This window comes from Lepidochelys olivacea, assembly GCF_965140295.1.
Source record: "Lepidochelys olivacea isolate rLepOli2 genome assembly, chromosome: 1".
NCBI classification, from domain to species: domain Eukaryota; kingdom Metazoa; phylum Chordata; order Testudines; family Cheloniidae; genus Lepidochelys; species Lepidochelys olivacea.
In genome coordinates, this window is record NC_140411.1 from 101,518,804 (window position 1) to 101,540,839 (window position 22,036).

Here is a 22,036-nt window from a genome sequence, read left to right on the forward strand (position 1 = left end):
TTTATTGGTGGATGAAGAGAGTTTGTATAATCAGCTAGAAAAATATATAAAGTGCTTTGAGCTCCATGTGTACTGAAGACTATATGTAAACATAAGATTAGCTTTATTGTACAAGTGGTTCCAGGCTGTAACTGTTAATATCAGAGTTGGTCCAAGGTACCATGTTGAGAAACAGATAAAGACTTCCCCTACATTTGGATGTGTTTTGACCCAGAATTTTGATTCAGACGACAGTGAATTAGTTCAGACCATTGTAGTGGGCAATCATGAAGTTCAAACAGGATTCCCCAAAACTCAGCGGTATTTTGGATCTGGGGGAATTGGCTCATACTTATCTCTAGCTAACTTGTCAAATACTATGGTAATACTGTGTACAAGAGACAGCTGGAAGTATGTACAAGATATTTTCCATCTTGGGGCATGGCTACACTTGCAGACTGCAGCAGGGAAAGCGCTCCCATGTGTTCACACTGTCAGCTGCAAGCACAGTGGCATGGCCACATTTGCAACACTTGCAGTGGCATTGGGAGCGGTGCATTATGGGCAGCTATCCCACAGAGCACCTCTTCCCATTCTGATGCTGTGGCTTGTGGGATGGGGGTGTGGGGCATTCTGGGTCCTGTCTCAATGCCCCGTGATGCATCGCTTGGCATCCCAGCAATCCCTGTGCTTCCGTCCATATTTGGCGCCATCTTTCAACGTTTTTTGTATTGCGCACTCTGTCTTCCCTTTCGGTCTGCAGGAATAGAGACTGAACTTGTGAGGAATATGCTGATGGGTCTCTCCAGCATGTCACAAATTGCAGTCGAGTTACTCCTTAAGCTACAAAGTGACAGTGACGAGTCTGACGATGATGTCAACTCGCGTAACTCATATGACACGAGATTGCTTGTGGTATTCACGGACATGCTCACCACCGTGGAACACCACTTTTGGGCTCGGGAAACAAGCAGTGAGTGGTGGGATCACATCGTCATGCAAGTCTGGGATGAGGAGCAGTGGCTGCAGAACTTTCGAATGAGGAAAGCCACTTTCATGGGACTGTGTGCTGAGCTTGCCCCCACCCTGTGGCATAAGGACATGAGATTGAGAGCTGCCCTGCCAGTGGAGAAGCAATGGTGGCTATTGCAATCTGAAAACTGGCAACTCCAGACAGCTACCAATTGGTCGCTAACCAGTTTGGACCATTGGAATCGCGTTGATGTAAGTTTGCAGGGCCATTAATCGCATCCTGCTCAGAAGAACCGTGACTCTGGGCAACATGAGTGACATTGTGGCTGGCTTTGCAGAAATGGGTTTCGCTAACTGCAGAGGGGCGATAGACGGGACGCATATTCCAATTCTGGCACCAGACCACCGAGCCTCCGAGTACATAAATCGGAAGGGGTATTTCTCTGTGGTTCTCCAGGTGCTTTTGAATCACTGTTAGCATTTCATGGACATTAATGGAGGCTGGTCCAGAAAGGTGCATGACGCACGCATCTTTCGGAACACAGGCCTGTTCAGGAAGCTGCAAGCCGGGACTTCCTTCCCAGACCAGAAGATCACCAAAGGGGAAGTCAAAATGCCCATTGTGATCCTTGGAGACCCCACTTACCCTTTAATGCCATGGCTCATGAAACCCTACACAGGAAGCCTTGACAGCGGCAAAGAGCAGTTCAACAACAGGCTGGGTCGGTGCAGAATGACTCTTGAGTGTGCTTTTGGCCATTTAAAGGGCCACTGGTGCTGTCTGTATGGGAAACTATACATGGCCGATGACAACATCCCCACGGTTATCGCCGTGTGCTGTACCCTCCATAACATTTGTGAAGGGAAGGTTGAAAGCTTCACTCAGGCATGGACCATGGAGGTTCAACACCTGGAGGCTGAATTTGAACAGCCAGAAACCAGGACTACTAGAGGGGCCCAGAGCAGGGCTGCAAGGATTAGGTATGCCTTGAGGGAGCAATTTGATGCTGAAAGCCATAATGTTTGGTGCCCTGCATGGGAGTGAAGTGCAGTGGTTCCAATGCTAGTAGGCATTTGTGTTTGCTACATATGATGCACTGACTTGCAGTCTTGTTGCTTTCCTGGGCTACAGTATCTTTTACTTAGTGCAATAAAGTATGTTTTCAAAGCCAAAAAAATCATTTATTGAAAAGAAACACAACTGCTTGGAAAATAGAAAGGGCATGACACATCTGTGCTGTGTGGGAGGAGGAAGGGGGCGGGGTGGGGAACGGGACAATCACAGATTTGCATATGTCCTGTTATCATACTCAGCCTTCCTGTCTGGAGTGCCGTGCAATGAGTGCTGCACTTCAGGCTGGCTATACTGCATGGTGACGGGGGTGGAGTGCAGTGGGTAAGGGTTGTAGTTTGCAGGGCTGGGTGGTGAAGCTACAGGTGTTGGAGGCAGCTGGTGGTGATAAGAACCCGGATGTGGGGGAAAGTGGGTTGGCGGTGACATGGGGGCACAAGGGAAAGAGTTTTGGGACAAGGGCTGTGGGAGTGGGGAGCGGGGGCGGATGTGCTCTGTCTGCAGTGCTACGAATGCTTGGCACTCCATAATGCTTAGGAGCCGCCCTGTGCTTTGGTGCCGGCGATCCACATTCTGCTGGCAGAGCCTCCTTTTGGTCTCCCGCCACTCCTTTTTTTTTATTTTCAGTAAGGGAGTGCTGCATGGCTGCGTGACTTCTTGCAGCAGGTCCTCTTTGGTTTTTCGCGGACGCTTCCTGATTCTTTGGAATCTTTCAGCCATTGATAACAAGGACTGCTGGGATCTCAAGGTTGCACCTATAAAGCCAAAATGCAACACTTAACAGAAGCAGCATTGTTCACATCAGACAGAGCAATGATTCCCCCGTACTTAAAGGCAAGTACAATATACACAATAGCAGAAATTGCCCATCCCAAAGCGAGTGCACATAACCCACAGGAGCAAGGGGGACTGATTGTTTCATGGCTGTACTGTCCTCTGGGTTTCTGTGCCTTGGGGAGAGCTAACAGCTACAGGGGGCCCCTATGCTGAACACTGTCCCCACATTTTCCACAGGAGTTTGTCCTGGAAGATATCTCGCTGCTCAGAGTGACCTGGGAAGCAAGGGAGGGTCTTCTACTACAATGCAGCTTCCACCCTGGCCCTTATGCCGCTGTCTGTGTGCAGCAATGGTCTCCCCGCCCCTCACGGCACAGTGGTGTGGACAGTTAGCCTGGGACAAGGAGCACAGTAGCTCTCCCAAGGAACTGCGCAAGGGCATTGCCCAGCTTCTGCATGAGACCTTTGAAGAAATCACTGAGGCCCAGTACCACAATGTGAGAGAGCACATCAATGCCCTATTCTGCATCTAGGCATGCATGCAGCCCTAACCCTTCTTTCTGCAACTCTCCTTGCCCCAAGAGCCCACACCAAACAACTACCTTCCCAAAATGAAAGCCACTTGCTGGGCACCTCCTCTGCTGTTTGTTCTTCCCCAAGCACCGTCTGTTGCGACTGGCTACCTTCCTCCTGGCATGAAAATAGCTCCTGGCTGCATGCATCTAGGGATGCCGGGCTGTCCCCCTCCTCCTCAGCACCTTCGCTCCCGCTTTCCTCCTCCTGCCTTGTTGAACTCTTTGCTGCTACGGCCTCTGAAGTGTCCATGGTGGTAGTCAGAGTGGAGGTGGGGTCATCCCCAAGTATCGCATCCAGTTCTTTGTAGAAACGGCAGCTCGCGGAGGCAGCACCGGAGCAGTGGTTTGCCTTGCGGGCTTTGCGGTGGGCATTCCGCAGCTCCTTCACTTTAACCCTTCAGGGCAGTGTGTCCCGGTCATGGCCCCTTTCCATCATGGCCCTTGATATCTGCCCATAGGTATTGTAATTCCTATGGCTGGAGCGCAGCTGGGACTGGACAGCTTCCTCCCCCAAACACTGATGAGGTCCAGCACCTCGCCATTGCTCCATACTGGGGATCGCCTGGTGCGTGGAGGCATGGTCACCTGGAAAGATTCGCTGAGAGCACTCCACGCCTTGCTGAGCAAACAGGAAGGGGATTTTCAAAATTCCCAGAGAATTTAAAGGGCGGGTCTGATGGTTGGTCACCTGAGGGCAGGGCAGTAGAGTTCAAAGTGATGACCAGAACGACTAGAACAGGTTGTGGGATGCTTCTGGAGGCTGATCAGAGGACACTAACAGACCAGGGTGTCCACACTGGCACTGCAGCGCTCCAGACGGGGCACAGCAAGCGTTATGCTTCTTGTGGAGGTGGAGTACCAGGAGTGCTCCAGCTGCCGAGTCCAGGCGCTCTACGTGACTTGCCAGTGTAGACACCTCAGGAGTTAGGGTGCTCGGGGCTGACTTAATATGCTCTAACTTGCAAGTGTAGCTAAACCCTTAGCCTCGTCTCTTCTTTCTCTTCCTCTTTCACTTTTTTACTTCTAACAAAAAACTTTTGTAGTAAATCTGGAGACTGGCCAAAATCAGAATCTCAAATCCAAATATTTTAAATTTCAAAGGGAAAGGACAAGGGTTTATCAGATTTGAAATTCTGGATCTGTGACAAAACCAAAACTCGAAGGCAGCTGTTTTTCAGATCTAGTTGGGACATTGCAGAAATAGTGGGAGGACAGTATCTGAGAGATTTTGGCTCAAGATAGTGGAAATTTCCCAAGAACAGCAGCTCTCATTGCCATTTGCTGACAAAAATCCCACTCGAACAGCTCCTGGGATTTTGGCACCATTGAAACCTAATCTGGATCCAAATCCAAACATCGCAGCCTTAGACCATCTAGGAATAAAACATCTAAAATAAAGTTTTAAAAGTTGTTTCTATCCATCCTTTCTTTGTGTTTGCAGCAAAACTCTGAAAATTCTGATCAAAACCACAAGATTCACCACCCTGCACTTTAAGCAGGGAGGGTTTTGTCTGGCTGGCTGGGAGAAGAAGGCAACAGCTTTCTGGTTTACAGGGGGAGGGGAGAGGTAAAACTCCTGGAAGAGCAGTCGGTGTGGTGGATGACTCACCACCTAGGAATGACAGGTTTCAGAGTAACAGCCCTGTTGGTCTGTATTCGCAAAAAGAAAAGGAGTACTTGTGGCACCTTAGAGACTAACCAATTTATTTGGATGCATCCGATGAAGTGAGCTGTAGCTCACGAAAGCTCATGCTCAAATAAATTGGTTAGTCTCTAAGGTGCCACAAGTCCTCCTTTTCTTTTTTCACCTAGGAATGAGGGGTTTAAAAGGTCAGTCTGTGCCTGGCCCCTCTCCTCATCCCTCGGAGTGGGCTGGGCCACAGGCACCCAGGCTCCCTGCCTGGCTTGCTGCAGGGCCACGGGGAAGCCGATATGTGAAGTAGCCTGGCTCCAGAAAAGCAGCAACCAGGCTTGTGAAGCAGCCTGGCTCCTGCAGGGGCACGGAGAAGGGTGAGCTCGGGAAAACAGGGGGCTGTTACCCCCCCCGGCCCCAGAGACAGGGAAGGGCAGGCAGAGGCAAATTACACAGAAAGGGGACAGTGGAAAGAAGGGGAACTAGCACCCCCCTGCCCCAGGTACTTCCACCCGCGGGCAGGCTGGAAGCTGTGATCTCGGGGAGGGTGAATTTGGCAGCGATGCTAGTCAGCGTCTGATCCAGCCAAGGTGCTGGGGGGGAGTGAGGCAAGGGAATGTCACTGTTACATGTACCAGCCATGCTGCAAGTGGCTGTATGAGGGGTTGCCGTTCTCTCGGGCTCAGGGGTTGCCGCTCAGGTGCCTGCACCTTTCCTGGAAAGGGGACCAGCAAGGGCAGCGCAGGGCAGTCCCAGTGGAGCCCAAGGGCTGGAAGGGGACCCAAGGCAGACTGTATTGCAGCAGGAGCAAAGGGGGGCTCGCAAGTCCAGAGGCCGCTACTGCCCGGGGCGGTGGGCTTAATAACCCAAGGCATGATGCAGGGCAGCCTCATGGACTGAGGGAGGCAAATGACCGAGGGGAAGGGGGGGCAGGCTGTGTGCGAGCTGCGCAGCAAATGGTCAGTGAAGTTGTTTCTGAGGTTTTCTCCTCAGCATTACAGCGCTTCCAAAGGGCACAAGGTCACCTAGAACCAGGATGTTCTCTTCCACCGAACGCAGGGGATGGCGGTAATGCCGATCCCAGAAGTGAGTTTGATCTGACCCACACAGAGATTGGGGGCATGGGTGGCACAGGTGGTATCCGGCCTTCCAGCCTGGCAAGGGGTGGCAGTTGCAGGGGCCACTGCCAGGTGCAGGGACTGTGCTCAACCAGTCACTCAGTGACTTCACCTGAGAGGGACAGGAGTCAGCTTATTGGGGTAGTAAATACCCGGGGCCCAGGAGTGGGAGGTCCAGAAGCCTGGGCAGACCCACCTAGGGGTGGCACCTTCAGTGGGGGCACAGATGGTATTACACAGCTGCTGCAAGCTTCTTTGAATTTATTACAGCAGCTTCAGGCAGCTAGGTGTGCGGGGTCTGCACAGGGTCACAGGGCAGGCCCAGCCTGCGCTCAAGTTTGGGCAGCAGGACAGGGACAGGCCTGTGGCAAGGGTAGCTAAGTCCGTATTGGAAATGAAGCCCCTGGGTGCATGGGGACTCATTGTCCACCAGGGCATGTAACCTCATGGGACAGAGTAGAGACTCCTGGGGGGCCGATGGGGGAGCAGAGCTCTGTGGAACTCCCTCCGTGCAGTCCTAGTACGGTTATGCCAGGGTGGCTAATATATCCATGAATATATCCATGTATTCGCCTCTCAGGATTTTATATTTAGTTGTATTGAGTTCACCTACTCCTGAGAGGCGAATCCTGAGAGGCGAATACATGGATATATTATCCCGAGTGCACAGAGAGGTGTTCATAGACAGTAAACATGGGCAAGGCAAGCAAAATAGCAAACTGCCCAAGAGGCCAAGGGTGCCTAGAACATGAGAAAATTGGGAGCCTGCCTTCCTCATCTATGTGGTGTTATAGTACAGGCCTCCCCACAGAGGAGCCCTGCTTTGGTTAAGTATATGGATATAATTAGGGGGCCACACAATATGTTTGGGAGCATGTCCTGGTTTAATTATAATTAGCAGTTTTATTAAGGGCAGCAACACAAACTGGGTTAAGGTGGCATCACACGCTGTGGTTGCAATGCATGAACACCAAGGGCGCCAGGGGTTTGTTCATACCGCAACAAGCTCAGGAGGGGCCCCAGGCACGTAATGGCATTTGCTGGGCATTTAATGATGGTGGTTGTTTTCGCAACCCCTGTAGATACAGGCATGTTTGCAAGACGACGCCTGCCGGCAATTCTGTTTCGACAAGCCTACACCCATGGGCTGTTCAGTCTCCTGGGCAGCTTTTCAGTAATTCTGTATAATGTTGCACTGGGCAGTGGTGCGGTCAGCGGGACTAAACCAAGGAGTGCATTATTTGGATAATTTTTTTTTTTTGTTCACCTGGGACACCCTGAACTTTGCTTGCAGGGTTGTTGCCCAGTTTTGTGCCCAGCGGGCAGCAGCAATGGCCGGCATAGCCAGGTCACGCCATTGCATACCAGTCACTAGACGTCTGAAGGAACACGTGAGGGGGTGGAAAAGTTTGAGTCAATTTAAAGGGGTATCATTGTGGAGGTGGCAATGGTTATTACAAAGGGCATTAAAAATACACTCATGTGGCAGGGAGTGCAGGTTTTGGGGTGTTTTATCAAGGCAAATGGTGTGCACAAAATGGCCCACCACCTGGACACAAAAAGAGATTGTGCATGACATGACCTCCTTGGAATTTTTTCCCATTTTAGTTGCAGTGGTCATTTGGGGATCAGAGCTGGATAATATAAGGGTGCACTTCTGGTGCAACAACGTGGCAGTGGTTCAGGTTATCAGTCGCCAAACTTCCAGATTGCACAGGGTTCTGAAGTTGGTAAGGGAGTTCTACAATGTTTAACCTTCAACATCTGTTTTTCTTCCAAGCACATGCCAGGCATGGACAATGGCATAGCAGACGCCTTATCTCATTTCCAGTTTGACAGATTTTGTGAGCTTGCAACAGGGGGCTAGCAGTGAACCCGAGCACATGCCTTGGGCTCTCTGGAACCTTGGAATGTGATGTGGTAGGCGGAATGGAGATTTTCAGCTCCAGCTTACAAGTTGTTTATTTCATTTTCTTTTAAGGAGTCTTGTCAGCTCAAGGATCTTGAGAGTGAGTCGCCTATGCAGCCCTCCATGGAGGGAGGTTATTCCAGTACAGGGTCAAGGACAATGCAGCTGCTGGTGCCCCTCAATGATCACACATGAGACAATGGGTTCTTTCTCCCCAGTAGGGCTGCTAGGCAAAAGACCATTTAGAGATGTCTGGGAACTCGGCTGGGTGTGCGGAGAAGGCTGCCAAGCTAATGGCTGGCACCTCCTTGTGCGGATGTTCAGTGCAGGTACTCCTTATTAAGGCAGAAAAGAACGGAAAAATGGCTTGGAAAAGGAATTAAGGAGAGGTGCTTGGTGACTGAGCAAGCTGGGGGCAGTTGTGGACTCCTGTGATTGGTACAGCAGAGCCAACCTCCCCATCATTATAGTCCACCTTAACCCCGCCTACAATGGGGGTGGTTGGTAAAGTCCCTGCAAGAAAATTGCTGGAGGGACCTGGATGAAAAGGGTGTGGGGGGAGCTGGTGAAAGTCATGGCAAGGAAATTGCTGGAGGGACTCAGATAAATGGTGAGGAGTTGTGGAAGGCCCCCCTCCCCCACAATTGGCTGGAATTGGTAAGGTCCCGGCTGTGACTCTGCTGGAGGGACATAAATTTTACACCTGCACTGTACGCATTTTATCTGCCGGGTTAGTCCCAGACATCTGTCTAATAATAAAGTTGCGGCCTGATTAAACCCATATCTAATGTCTCCTGCTGCAGTGCAACTCAAACAGTTTTACAATGTGGCCCTTAGCCTCTCTCACCTTTAGTACAGCTGTGTGGGCTGCAGAGAATACAGGTCTGTGTTCTACCTGAGCATTAGCAGATAGGCATTATTGCATACTGGGACTTGTGATCTCCTTGCCTTTGTATTAGATAAAGGTGGCTGCAGTTGGCTCCATGTTATGCAAATTAGTGGCAGCCCTTAGTTAAGTAAAGTTTGGGCACCCCAGTTGTAGAAATACCAAAGACATTCATGTTATGAAATAACTTCTTCCTGTGAGCATGAAAGTTAGTCATTCCTGCACTGCAATAACACTTAGACACTCAGTTTTGATTCTATAGAAATAAGATGAAAGTTTCTCATTATCTGATTCCTGTGGTTTAAAAAATAGTTGAACCCACCTTACAAAGACAGTTAAATGCTTATTAACGGTGGAGGATTGAAGCCCTGCCTATACTAGGGGATTTTTTTTTCCACCAGTGCTGTGTGCCCCGTATGTGTCCATCCAGAAAACTACTTTAAAAGCAATCCCAGGATGCAAAGGCAAGAATTCAAAATGCCAGTATTACGGTCATCCCTGTGAGATTAGGTGGGATTATACCCATTTTACATCTGAGGAACAGAAGCACAGAAAGATGAAGATCAACACTGCAAATGTGTCCACTAATTTTGATTGCCCAGTTTGAGACCCCTAGAGTAGGATATTCCAGAGTACTTAGCATTTTTATAGCACTTTATATGTATAACTCCAATTGATTTCAGTTGCAATTGTGAGTGCTCAGCAGGGCTGGATTAACCCATCATGGGCAAACATAATGTTTGGGCCCCTACCTTCTCACGAATAACAATAAACAGTCATAAAGTAACTCTCTGCGCCGGGACTGGCCTTGGTGTGAATCCGACACAACTGGCTGCTCTTCCTTCAGCTGTTCAGGGCGCTGCTCTCCATGACAGAGAGGCAGCTGGGCCAAACCTGAGTAGTGATGCTGCGATGCTGTGTACCAGGTTGTTATGCCATGCACTCAGATTTGGGGAATGTGCTCCAGTGGTTATAGACCGTTCTGCCCCTGTGGCCCCTATCTGTTCCATTCTTCTCTTATCTATCTGACCCATCCCAGCTCCTGACCCCTCTCCCTATGCTTCTGTCCCTACTTTGCTTTTGTGTGTCCCTAGTCTACCTACTACCTCCTTCCCTGCTCAGTTCCTCTCCAACCATCCATTTCTGAGCACCAGACTCCCTCTCCTCTTCTCTTCTCCTTTCCAAATTCCCATCCCCTGGCTCCTGCCCCCTCCCCTTCTCGCTACTCTTGTCCAGCCCCCTCCCTCCACTGGCTCTTTCACCCCTCTGACCCTTGCTCGCTGGCTGCTACCCTCCCACTGGTTCCTGCCCACCCTGCCCCATTCCCCACATCATTTCTGCCCCACCCTCATTTCTCATGTGTCTGCGTTTCAACCAGGCTGTTTTCTCCATTGCCTCCATGCTGCCTGAGCAGCAGCAGGAGAAGCACAAGAGAGACATTGTTCTTGCTCTCAGTTCCTGTGCCTGGCATCAAACCACTGCCCCCTCCTGCCCCTGCAATCACGCTGAAAGTCCTACTCAACCTCTGAAGCTCTAGGATGGAGCTTGACTTTACAGGTGGAATCTTTGGGGAGTTAAACTGCCAAACTTTAACAAACTGTACCAAGCAATTTTTGTGAGCCTTATTACTTGGCCATGTTTGTGTTCACAGCAGGGGTACCCCTGCCAAACGTCAAGTCCCCGCATCAAAGCATAGAAGTGCAATATTTTCTCAAAAAATGGTTGGACAGATTTTTTTAACCTGGATAAAACATTGTATTTCCCCCTAATCTTGGTCTCAGAAGTGGCTAAATAATTTTAGTGAAACTTTTCAAAAACATTCACCCTTAGGCATACACCCAGCACAGAAAATTTCAGCACATGCAGTCGAAGTCTGGCAAAGTTAGACACAACTGAAAACAGGTTCTTCTAATGGAAAGTGTTGTGCAACCTTAACAATAGGTGGTTCTATTAGTGTCACCTATAATGCTCACCAGAGTAAAATGGGGCATTCACAAACATGACTTACATGGAGCAAGCCCCATTTTGGCCAGGAGCAATGGATCTACAGTAGGGATTTACACTGCTATATCTACATGGGGACAAATTTCCCTAGTCTAGACAAGCACTAAGCATATGTTGGAAATGGAACAGAATCCACCATTTTAAAAGTGAACTGAAGCAAACTGAAAATCCAGTTAGACACAAAGTTTTCTAGGTACCAAAAGGATTTTGCATGGGAAAACTGGAATTAAAGTATTTTTCTGTGCTAAATGGCTAAGAAACTACAGCTCAGAAATCTCTCACTTGTCATTTTTGCTTTGCAGTTCATACCAAAAAAAATTACTTCAAGAAAGCAAAGAAACTACTTGGCAGTTCTGCAGTCTGACTTTTCTGGGAATGTTAGTTTTATTTTGTTTAATATTTTTTCCAGTAAACTCTAAATAGGTTGGTATTCCTTTGTGTCTTGGAAAAGTTATTCTTATCTCTCCTTTTTCCTATTCACTACTGCAGTGAGCGACGGAGATCAAAATGTTTAGCATTCCTGATGGTACCAAAGCCTTAATTAGTTGTTGTCTCTTCTTCATGGTCCCTTGTTCTTCCACATCCCCCACTCCTCTCTGAGCCAGTCCTGTCCTTTTACTTCTGGCAGATCCTTTGTTCTGGTGTTTCCTCCTACCTCTTGCTTTAGGTCCCAGTGGTCTGCACCTTCCTCCAGCTTCCTCCTTTTACCCTAGCATCATGCGCCACTGAACTCTCCCCACAACCTCCCATGCTTTGCAGCTCCCTCTGAGTCCTCCTCTTTCCCCACTGCCAAAAAGCAATCACATTTGACCCTTTCTCCAGGTTGCCTGTTCCCCATCCAACTCTCCCCACCTTCCCACTTGAATTTCACTTCCCATCCCATCCACCCCTTCCTCTCTGTTTCCCAGCTGCCACCTCATCTCACTCTCTTTCCACTTTTGTTCCACATAATCTCTCTCTCGTCCTCCAAGTTGTTGCTGGAGTCTAGCTCCTTGTTCCATTGCAATCAGCAACCCTCCTGCTCCCCACCAGCTGCTATTTCAAGCACATGCAGCACACAGACATATACACTCCTGACTTATCAACCCCCTTCCTGCACTGACCTAAATACACTTTCTCTGAGCTTTGAACGAATTACCTATAGCTATAAATTTCAGGCTTTTAAACATCAACTGGTTCCTTAAGGTCATCGTCATTACTCCCCCCCGTAAATGTTTATGTACTGTAGCCATCTTCTCTATCTTCTGGTAGCTAACACCAGGGTCTTGTCAACGTGAAACACATTGCATCAATTTAAGTAAATTCATTTCAACTTAATCTAGTTAAACCAGTGCAACTGGTTTGACCCTGGCTTATAATCGATGTACTTTAATTCCATATTTTACCAACACGAGATAAACCAGCTTAAGTAAGAGTTAAATGATTTCAGAGCACCTTCATAGGAAGCCTGTGCCTAAAATCAGTTTAATTAAACTGGTGCAACTTTCTTGTATATACAAGGCCAAGGACTGGGATATGATTTACTGAATACAAACCATTAAAAAGTGATGCTTTAAATTACTGTATTGTACTGTCTAAGCAAACATGATAACAAACTATGCCTTTTAGGGCTCATTCATAAAGATGGCTTCAGTGGGATTTTAAGTAATCTTAAATATCCAGGGATGTTATGGGAATTTGGCTAAATATTGTGTTAAGACATGTCTTTACTCCCCCACTCTTATGTTCTGGGGCCTGGAGTGTTTTTTGGTCTCCCTCCTGATACTCCCAGAGCTTTAGCAGCCAAATTATGGGTGTTTCCGCCTAGGTTCCATGGGGGAAAGTAGTTTCCTGAGCTTGTCGTCACTTCTAGTGCACTCATATAGGGTGGCCAAATCTTAGCCCCATATTATTATTGTTGTGGGTTGGGTTAAACCTTGTTATTGTGGGGTGGGCTAAACCAGACCTGTTACTGAGGCTGACTGTAAAGAAGTGACTGAAATAATGTGACTGAAAGTGTAGACAGAAGCAAGACAGACTGAGATAGATACAGATGCAATGTGGACAAGCATGGTATGTGAAGTGAGAGAAGCCTGGTGAAGGGGCTTCTGAATCTGGTGCTGGCTAAAGAGGCTTGGGGCTGTAAGCAAAGTAACTCTCTCTCGTCGTTCTGGTTCCTCCTGTGTTTAAGGAAGCTGGACTTTGTACATTCTTTGTCAATAAACAGGACTGCACCAAAAGGGAACTGTCATATTACTGTAATCCCAAGCAAAGAAATTTCTGAATGCCCTATCAAAACTATAGAAGAAAATTGTAAGAGCCCCTGCATTGACATTTTCCGAGCATGTGACAGTTGAGAGAGATGGTTCTAAAGAAGAATGCAAAATTCAGCTTTTCTTGGTTGCATGAGCCTATATTCAGAGAAGTGGAGCTGCACTCAGAAATCAAAACCACACAATATAATAAAACAAGGAACCCACATCCCATTCAGCAACAATGAAAAGCTGCAAACCTGACGCTGCAGTGGCTATGCAAGCTGAACATCCATTGACTTCAGTGGGAGCTATCAGCACGGAGCAGTTGCAGAGTCAGTGTTAGAGAGCTTATTCCTTCACTCTCCCACTTCCCGGGTCCTTCTCGCATGAACAGAGAGCAACAATACCCGAAGTCCAAAGGTGCAAACAATTAGATGTTTATTGGGGTGAACTTCCAGCAAGCTTAAATCCAAGTTCCTTTTTCCTTATTTTCAAATCCCAACTTACTTCCTGTTTGCCTCTAATTTATATAGTAATATTCTTAGCTATATCTTAACCAATCATTCTACTGAAATTTACCTAACGAATCCTAACATACTGTAACATGATTAGCTAACCAATTATATCCCACCACCTTAATTAGTTTACACCCAGCAAAATTAATTATACAGCAGACAGAAACAATCACAGAACCAGACAGAGACCATGCAAATAAACAATAGCAAAGTGGGAACTATAATGACAAAACAATACAGAAGTGAGGATTTCACAACTACATCTATAAAGACATAAGGATTTCCCAGCTGTGTCTATTGATAAGTGAGTTCTTACCAGACAGAAAACTATCAAACTAAATTTCCTTTTACATCTTCTAGGCTCTTCCCTTTCTCTGGAGATGATAGATCGGATCACCTTGCTAACAGCCCCATATTGACTAGTTTGGAATGTGAGGATATGACGTTCACTTCCCAGCTGCTTAGCCAAAGGCATTGGCCTAAGAACAGGGCCTCAGACTGTCACAGTGAGAGAAGGCCCTTGCACAGATTCTTTCTTGTATACCTCTATTACTAGCTAAATGATAAACATATACCTACATTCTTAAAGTATAGGCCTTTACAGGCAGGCCTGAATATCTATATCAGGGGTTGGCAACCTTTCAGCAGTGGTGGGCCGAGTCTTCATTTATTCACTTTAAGGTTTCACGTGCCAGTAATACATTTTAATGTTTTCTGGAAGGTCTCTCTCTCTAAGTCTATATATTATATAACTAAACTATTGTCGTATGTAAAGTAAAGAAGATTTTCAAAATGTTTAAGAAGCTTCCTTTAAAATTAAATTTAAATGCTGATCTTACGCTGCTGGCCTGCTCAGCCCGCTGCCAGCCTGGGGTTCCGTTCACCTAGGCTGGCAGCAGGCTAAGCGGGGCTGGCGGCTGGGACCCCAGACTGGCAGTGGGCTGAGCGGCTCAGCCTGCTGCCGCTCAGCCTGCTGCCGCTCTGGGGTTCAGTCCGCCGGCTCCTGCCAGCCAGGGTCCCAGCTGCTGGCCCTGTTCAGCCCGCTGCCAGTCTGGGATCCCGGCCCTGCCCACATAGAGTGGGTACCTGCCTTCTCCCTGGTTCTAGCCCATTCTCTTCCTCTCTCTCTGCACTGAGCTGAGGGTGGGAGTGCACTGAGCACAGGGCTGGGGGTGAAGGAGCAGTCTGGGGGTTGGGGTGCAGGGTCTGGCCAGGAGCTAGAATGAGGGAGGGAGCTCAGGGTTGGGGCAAGAGGTTTGGATGCGGAGTGCTTACCTGGGCAGCTCCCATTTGGTGTGAGGGGTGCAGGTGAGAATGGGTGGGGGTGCAGGAGCTCCTGTTTGGTGCTCAGGGTGGGAGTGGGAATGTGGGGGGTGCAAGAGTCAGGACATGGGGTTTGAGGGGGCTGGGTATGTTTGGGGGGGTGCAGGAGTCAGGGCATGGGGTGTCGGAGGGTTGGGTATGTGTGGGGGGTACTGGGGTTGAAGGGGGTGCAGGGGTCAGGGCAGGAGGCTGGGGTGTGTGGGGGGTGCCGGGGTCAGGGCAGAGGGCTGGATGTGGGCTGGGGTCGTTCGGGTGCTCCCAGCCCCCTGCCCAGAGCGGCTCACAGCAGGGGGCTGGAGGGGATATGCCCTGATTCCACCCGCCCTTCCCCAAGGCCCCGTCCCCACCTCTTCTCTGCCTCCTCCCCGGAGCAGCGAGTGCGCTGCGGCTCCGCTTTTCCCCCTCCCTCGCAAGGGCCATCAGCTGATCAGCGGCAGGGAGGGAGAGGAGGAGGGGCATGAACCCAGCACGCTGGGGGAAGAGGCGGGGGAGGGGAGAGCTTGCCTGCCCTGCAGCAGCAGCCGGCAGGACCAAGTTTCTTCACCCTGCCGGAGGGGTGGGGTGGGGAGGAGGCGGAGAAGAGCGGGCCAGGGCAGTCAGGATTTTTAGTGGCGCACTGCTGCCTGCCAGGGTCCCGGCCTGGGTTCAGCAGCGGGCTCAGCGGGGCCAGCGGCTGGGACCCAGCAGGCAGAAGCCTGCCATTAAAAATCAGTTTGCGTGCCATCTTTGGCTCACGTGCCATAGGTTGCCGACCCCTGATCTATATCCTAACACTCCACCCCTTTTTTTTTTCTTTTGGGATCCTCCTGCCCAGGTATCCCTGGAAAAGCATAGGACATAGGGCGACACACTTCCTGATAGGGCCAGGCATCAAGGTGGAAGGTGTTGATGCTCCATCTGTCCCACTGCCCCTTGTGTAGTACCGTGCTCTGCACCTTCTCTCACACGGGCATACTACACCTATTCCAATTCGTGTTCCAGACTTCCCATTATAGTGGGCCTGAGAAGGTTGGGTCCAGGTTGTCTAGTACACTCCGGGGGGTGTTATAGGTTATAATTAGTGGCTGTTTTCTAGGGGGTTGTGCCCCCTTGATCGTTTCCATATGCAACGTAACACAAATATAGTTAACAATGCACCAGCTGCTATGATAATCCACAGCAACACCGAGAGTCCTGACCACTGCAGTATGGTCCAACATCCTGGCCACCACCAAAAACACTGCTTCTCCTCCTTTGATAAGATTAAAATTTTGTCAGCGCCATCCTGTAGTGTTTTATTGTAAGTGTGTCCAACTGTTGGCGCTTGCAGCAAGTTGCTCTTGTAATCTTTTTGTACTTTTGTCCATATTGTGTGTCCATTGAATATCCACAGTGAAATTTGGTATTGTCCAAACCAATTCAACTACTTGGTATGGCATGGGGTAGTAGGTGCTGGTTTGATTGTTTACAACGATTAAGTCCACTGATCCATTGGTGCACCATAGTCCAGGTGGCAGTGTATAGAAGTTCATAATTTGGTCATACACTGGAAGGATTTTGCCTTCTAGTGTTATATTGCAGGATTGCATGCATTCCCAAGAGAATACACCATACCCCATATGCATTACCCCTAAATGCCACCCCTTTGCAATAGGCAATTGATCCTGCTCCTCCATAGTCTTAGGAGAGGGGCACATCCATATTCCTCCTCTGGATATACAACTGCTTAATGTGATGACAGTCCAATTTACCCCATTCCACCCCTCCCCCACCTATTTGCTTGAGGCTCCCAATGTGCTCCCTGTTCCTTAGTTACTCCCATAGGGTTCAAGGGAACCACCTTATTTGCATTTCCTTCCCATGGTATCATAGTAACAATTACACAAGAACTGTCCCCACAGGTCGGGATGTTATTTTCCAGGTAGGTGGGTATGTTTTTACAATTGTGGATAAATATGAGCTAGCCTCCCGATTTAATACTGAAGGCCATTGTTCTGACCAAGCATCTCTCATAATATCCATTAACATTAACTGAGCATTTTGAATACCTACGCACACTTCTCCCCATGTTAGTCTTCTGAAGCCATCCCCAACCCATGTCACCAGGTCCCCTGCCCAATGAGTTAATTGCAAGTTTACCTCTACTGCTGTCCTCCATCCTGTGGCACACATACTTGCTGTGCCATTAATTCATTAATTTGTTGTTGAAATTTCACATTTTGGCTTACTAATTGTTTGGTTACCCACTCGTCCCCCAGATTCCATGTACCCAGCATAGGGTTCCTCACTGCCCACAATCCCCTTTTCTGACAACGATTCCAGGTGTGTCCCCTTACCCACCCATTGAATTGTTGTTTCAATCCTTTTATGTACCTACTACAATTAGGGTGAATTTGGTCCACCCACCGTTCCTTGGGGCGTACCACCCATGTAATAGAGTGAAAGGACACGTTAAAAAGTGCTGGCTGCACCTGCTCCCACCATGGCTCCCAGACATTTGCTCGTCGGGGAATATTCTCGGCTCCAGGCTGTGGCAACTTTAAATTTGGATTCTTCCAACTTGGCATCCATATCACCTGTAGGGTTACATTCTGTAAAATGGTTAACTCATCATACACCCAGCGTCCCAAAGGGGATTTTACGCCTAATGTAATATGTACATAACAATCACACCTTCAGGGATTAACTTCCATGGAAGTACCATTGTGGTTACATATGGTAACATCACACCCTAAATGTGGGCCCTATTTTCCCAAGAGGGTTCATTTGCTCCAGGAGACCAGAGGATTATATTCTTTGGACCCTCTGTAACAAACCACATAGCTGGGTAACTGTGTTTTCCACTATCGTTAATCATGGCAGCACCTAGGGAGTACCATGCAATATTTTCTGATAAATTTGATATTCTCCACCTGGTTGGGATTCCCCTATCTAATCCATAAACCGGCACTGCCAAATTCCTGTTGAAGTATTAGTGGTACATCTTTCTATGGGGAGATTCTCATAGTCTTCATTAGCTTTATTACCACAGGTTGCATATGTAGCTGTCCATATGTTTCCTCCTTTTGACACTTCACATCGTGGAATCTGAATAGAATTTGTAAATGTGACAATTGTGATTAGCACTAGCAATTGTTCCATCCAGGGCCAGGGAATTTTCATCCTTTTCTCCTTTTTGAATTAACCTGTAATACACACATAACAAAATTTACACGTCCCCTTTCCCCATCCCCTGTTTGTACCTTTTTATTTGCATGCAGTGAACCCACTCCCGTCCTCCATTCTCTGTACCCAGTAATAGCAGACTGGGCCCTAATTGGTCAAGGACAAGATAGGGGCCCTTCCATTTAGGAGCTGGGAATGGATGGTGTTGACCTGGAATCTTGTACATCACTAGATCTCCCACCTTGGGTAGATCACGCTCCCCAGGCAGGTGACACCATGCTTTGACTCTTGCTGCTCCTTGCTCGTCTCGCCAGGCCACTGCCTGCTGTACTTGTTTTACGTGTTTGATGAGAGTTAAAATCCATTCTTGTGTTAAGCCGTGTGTAGTGACTTCCCCAGGTAGTGGGGTAAGTAGATTTTCCCACCGTTCCATGGGCTTTCCCATGAGAGCTTCATATGGAGAAAATCCTGTGCCCTTTGATTCTCGGGCCCTTATTCTCATTAAGACAAAGGGCAGTAACGCTGACCAGTTTTTTCCTCCCATTTCCACTCCCTTTCTTAGCTCACTTTTAATGGTGCGGTTCATGCGTTCCACCTACCCCACAGCCTGGGGGTGATCAGCAATAGGGAACAACTGTGTGATTCCAGTGAGGGCTGATAGCTCCCCTAACAGATCTGACTGAAAAGCAGCTCCTTGGTCTGAGTCAATCACCTTTGGGACCCCCCAGCGAGTGAATACCTCATTTACCAGTATTGCAGCAGTTACCCGGGCAGTTTGATACTTTGTGGGGAAAGCTTCCACCCACCGGCTGAAAGCAACCACTACCACCAACATGAATCAGTTTTTCCTGTGATCTGGTGGTAGGGGTCCTGTGTAGTCAATTTGTATTCTTTCCCATGGTCCCCTTGGGGCTTGTCTCATTAATTCTCCCCTTAGCACCTTGTGAGGTGGGCTGTGCCTGGCACAGTCCAAACAACGTTCCAGATGTGATTTTAAATTAGCTGCCATTCCTGGCCACCAGCACAACCTTTTTAAAGTTCCCAGTGCCTCCTCAAACCCGGGGTGTCCCCCTGCCAAGCTCCCATGCACCCAACTTAAGAAAGCTGTCTGGCTTCCCTGAGGGCACAGCATTACTGGTCCCTCAGTTGTTAAGCCACAGCAAATCCCTTCCATTAGTTCCACCTTTGGCACATGCCTGTCCCCAAGTTTCATGATGCCTTCCAGTCCTGGGTCAGATTCTTGCAACTCTCTAATTCGCCTTCCCCGATCTGTATCCACCCCGCTTCTTGTTAACACTGCTACAGGCACTCTCTCTTCTGGCTCCCAGGGACATGGGGGTGCCTCTGTCGCAGCCCGCTTGGCCTCTACATCGGCCAGATTATTCCCTTTGCTGAGGGGTCCTGTTTTCTTGTGTGCCTTCACCTTTACCACATTGATCCGTGTAAAACAGAGACTGAGCTCCTCCACTTGCTTCCACCAGGTAGCATTGATTGTGGAGCCGTCTGTTGTCCTGAAATGATTATCTGTCAACCATCTTAGCTGGGGATTGGTCCTGCTTTGAGCAGGGGGTTGGACAAAGCCTTGGAAACAAGCAGGGAGAACTGGTGGTCCTGGTGAAGGCAAGGAATTATGACGTGACTGGAATAACAGAGACTTGGTGGGATAACTCACATGACTGGAGTACTGTCATGGATGGTTATAAACTGTTCAGGAAGGACAGGCAGGGCAGAAAAGGTGGGGGAGTAGCACTGTATGTAAGGGAGCAGTATGACTGCTCAGAGCTCCGGTACGAAACTGCAGAAAAACCTGAGTGTCTCTGGATTAAGTTTAGAAGTGTGAGCAACAAGAGTGATGTAGTGGTGGGAGTCTGCTATAGACCACCGGACCAGGGGGATGAGGTGGATGAGGCTTTCTTCCAGCAACTCGCAGAAGCTACCAGATCGCACGCCCTGGTTCTCATGGGAGACTTTAATTTTTCTGATATCTGCTGGGAGAGCAATACAGCGGCACACAGACAATCCAGGAAGTTTTTGGAAAATGTAGGGGACAATTTCCTGGTGCAAGTGCTAGAGGAGCCAACTAGGGGGGGAGCTTTTCTTGACCTGCTGCTCACAAACGGGGAAGAATTAGTGGGGAAAGCAAAAGTGGATGGGAATCTGGGAGGCAGTGACCATGAGTTGGTTGAGTTCAGGATCCTGACACAGGGAAGAAAGGTAAGCAGCAGGATACGGACCCTGGACTTCAGGAAAGCAGACTTCGACTCCCTCAGGGAACGGATGGGTAGGATCCCCTGGGGGACTAACGTGAAGGGGAAAGGAGTCCAGGAGAGCTGGCTGTATTTCAAGGAATCCCTGTTGAGGTTACAGGGACAAACCATCCCGATGTGTCAAAGAATAGTAAATATGGCAGGCAACCAGCTTGGCTTAACGGTGAAATCCTAGCGGATCTTAAACATAAAAAAGAAGCTTACAAGAAGTGGAAGGTTGGACATATGACCAGGGAAGAGTATAAAAATATTGCTCGGGCTTGTAGGAATGAAATCAGGAGGGCCAAATTGCACCTGGAGCTGCAGCTAGCAAAAGATGTCAAGAGTAACAAGAAGGGTTTCTTCAGGTATGTTGGCAACAAGAAGAAAGCCAAGGAAAGTGTGGGCCCCTTAATGAATGAGGGAGGCAACCTAGTGACAGAGGATGTGGAAAAAGCTAATGTACTCAATGCTTTTTTTGCCTCTGTCTTCACTAACAAGGTCAGCTCCCAGACTGCTGCACTGGGCATCACAGCATGGGGAGTAGATGGCCAGCCCTCTGTGGAGAAAGAGGTGGTTAGGGACTATTTAGAAAAGCTGGACGTGCACAAGTCCATGGGGCCGGACGAGTTGCATCTGAGAGTGCTAAAGGAATTGGTGGCTGTGATTGCAGAGCCATTGGCCATTATCTTTGAAAACTCGTGGCGAACGGGGGAAGTCCCAGATGACTGGAAAAAGGCTAATGTAGTGCCAATCTTTAAAAAAGGGAAGAAGGAGGATCCTGGGAACTACAGGCCAGTCAGCCTCATCTCAGTCCCCGGAAAAATCATGGAGCAGGTCCTCAAGGAATCAATCCTGAAGCACTTACATGAGAGGAAAGTGATCAGGAACAGTCAGCATGGATTCACCAAGGGAAGGTCATGCCTGACTAATCTAATCGCCTTCTATGATGAGATTACTGGTTCTGTGGATGAAGGGAAAGCAGTGGATGTATTGTTTCTTGACTTTAGCAAAGCTTTTGACATGGTCTCCCACAGTATTCTTGTCAGCAAGTTAAAGAAGTATGGGCTGGATGAATGCATTATAAGGTGGGTTGAAAGTTGGCTAGATTGTCGGGCTCAGCGGGTAGTGATCAATGGCTCCATGTCTAGTTGGCAGCCGGTGTCAAGTGGAGTGCCCCAGTGGTCAGTCCTGGGGCCAGTTTTGTTCAATATCTCCATAAATGATCTGGACGATGGTGTGGATTGCACTCTCAGCAAATTTGTGGATGATCGTAAACTAGGAGGAGTGGTAGATACGCTGGAGGGCAGGGATAGGATACAGAGGGACGTAGACAAATTGGAGGATTGGGCCAAAAGAAATCTGGTGAGGTTCAATAAGGATAAGTGCAGGGTCCTGCACTTAGGACGGAAGAACCCAATGCACCGCTACAGACTAGGAACTGAATGGCTAGGCAGCAGTTCTGTGGAAAAGGACCTAGGGGTGACAGTGGACGAGAAGCTGGATATGAGTCAGCAGTGTGCCCTTGTTGCCAAGAAAGCCAATGGCATTTTGGGATGTATAAGTAGGGGCATAGCGAGCAGATCGAGGGACGTGATCGTCCCCCTCTCTTCGACATTGGTGAGGCCTCATCTGGAGTACTGTGTCCA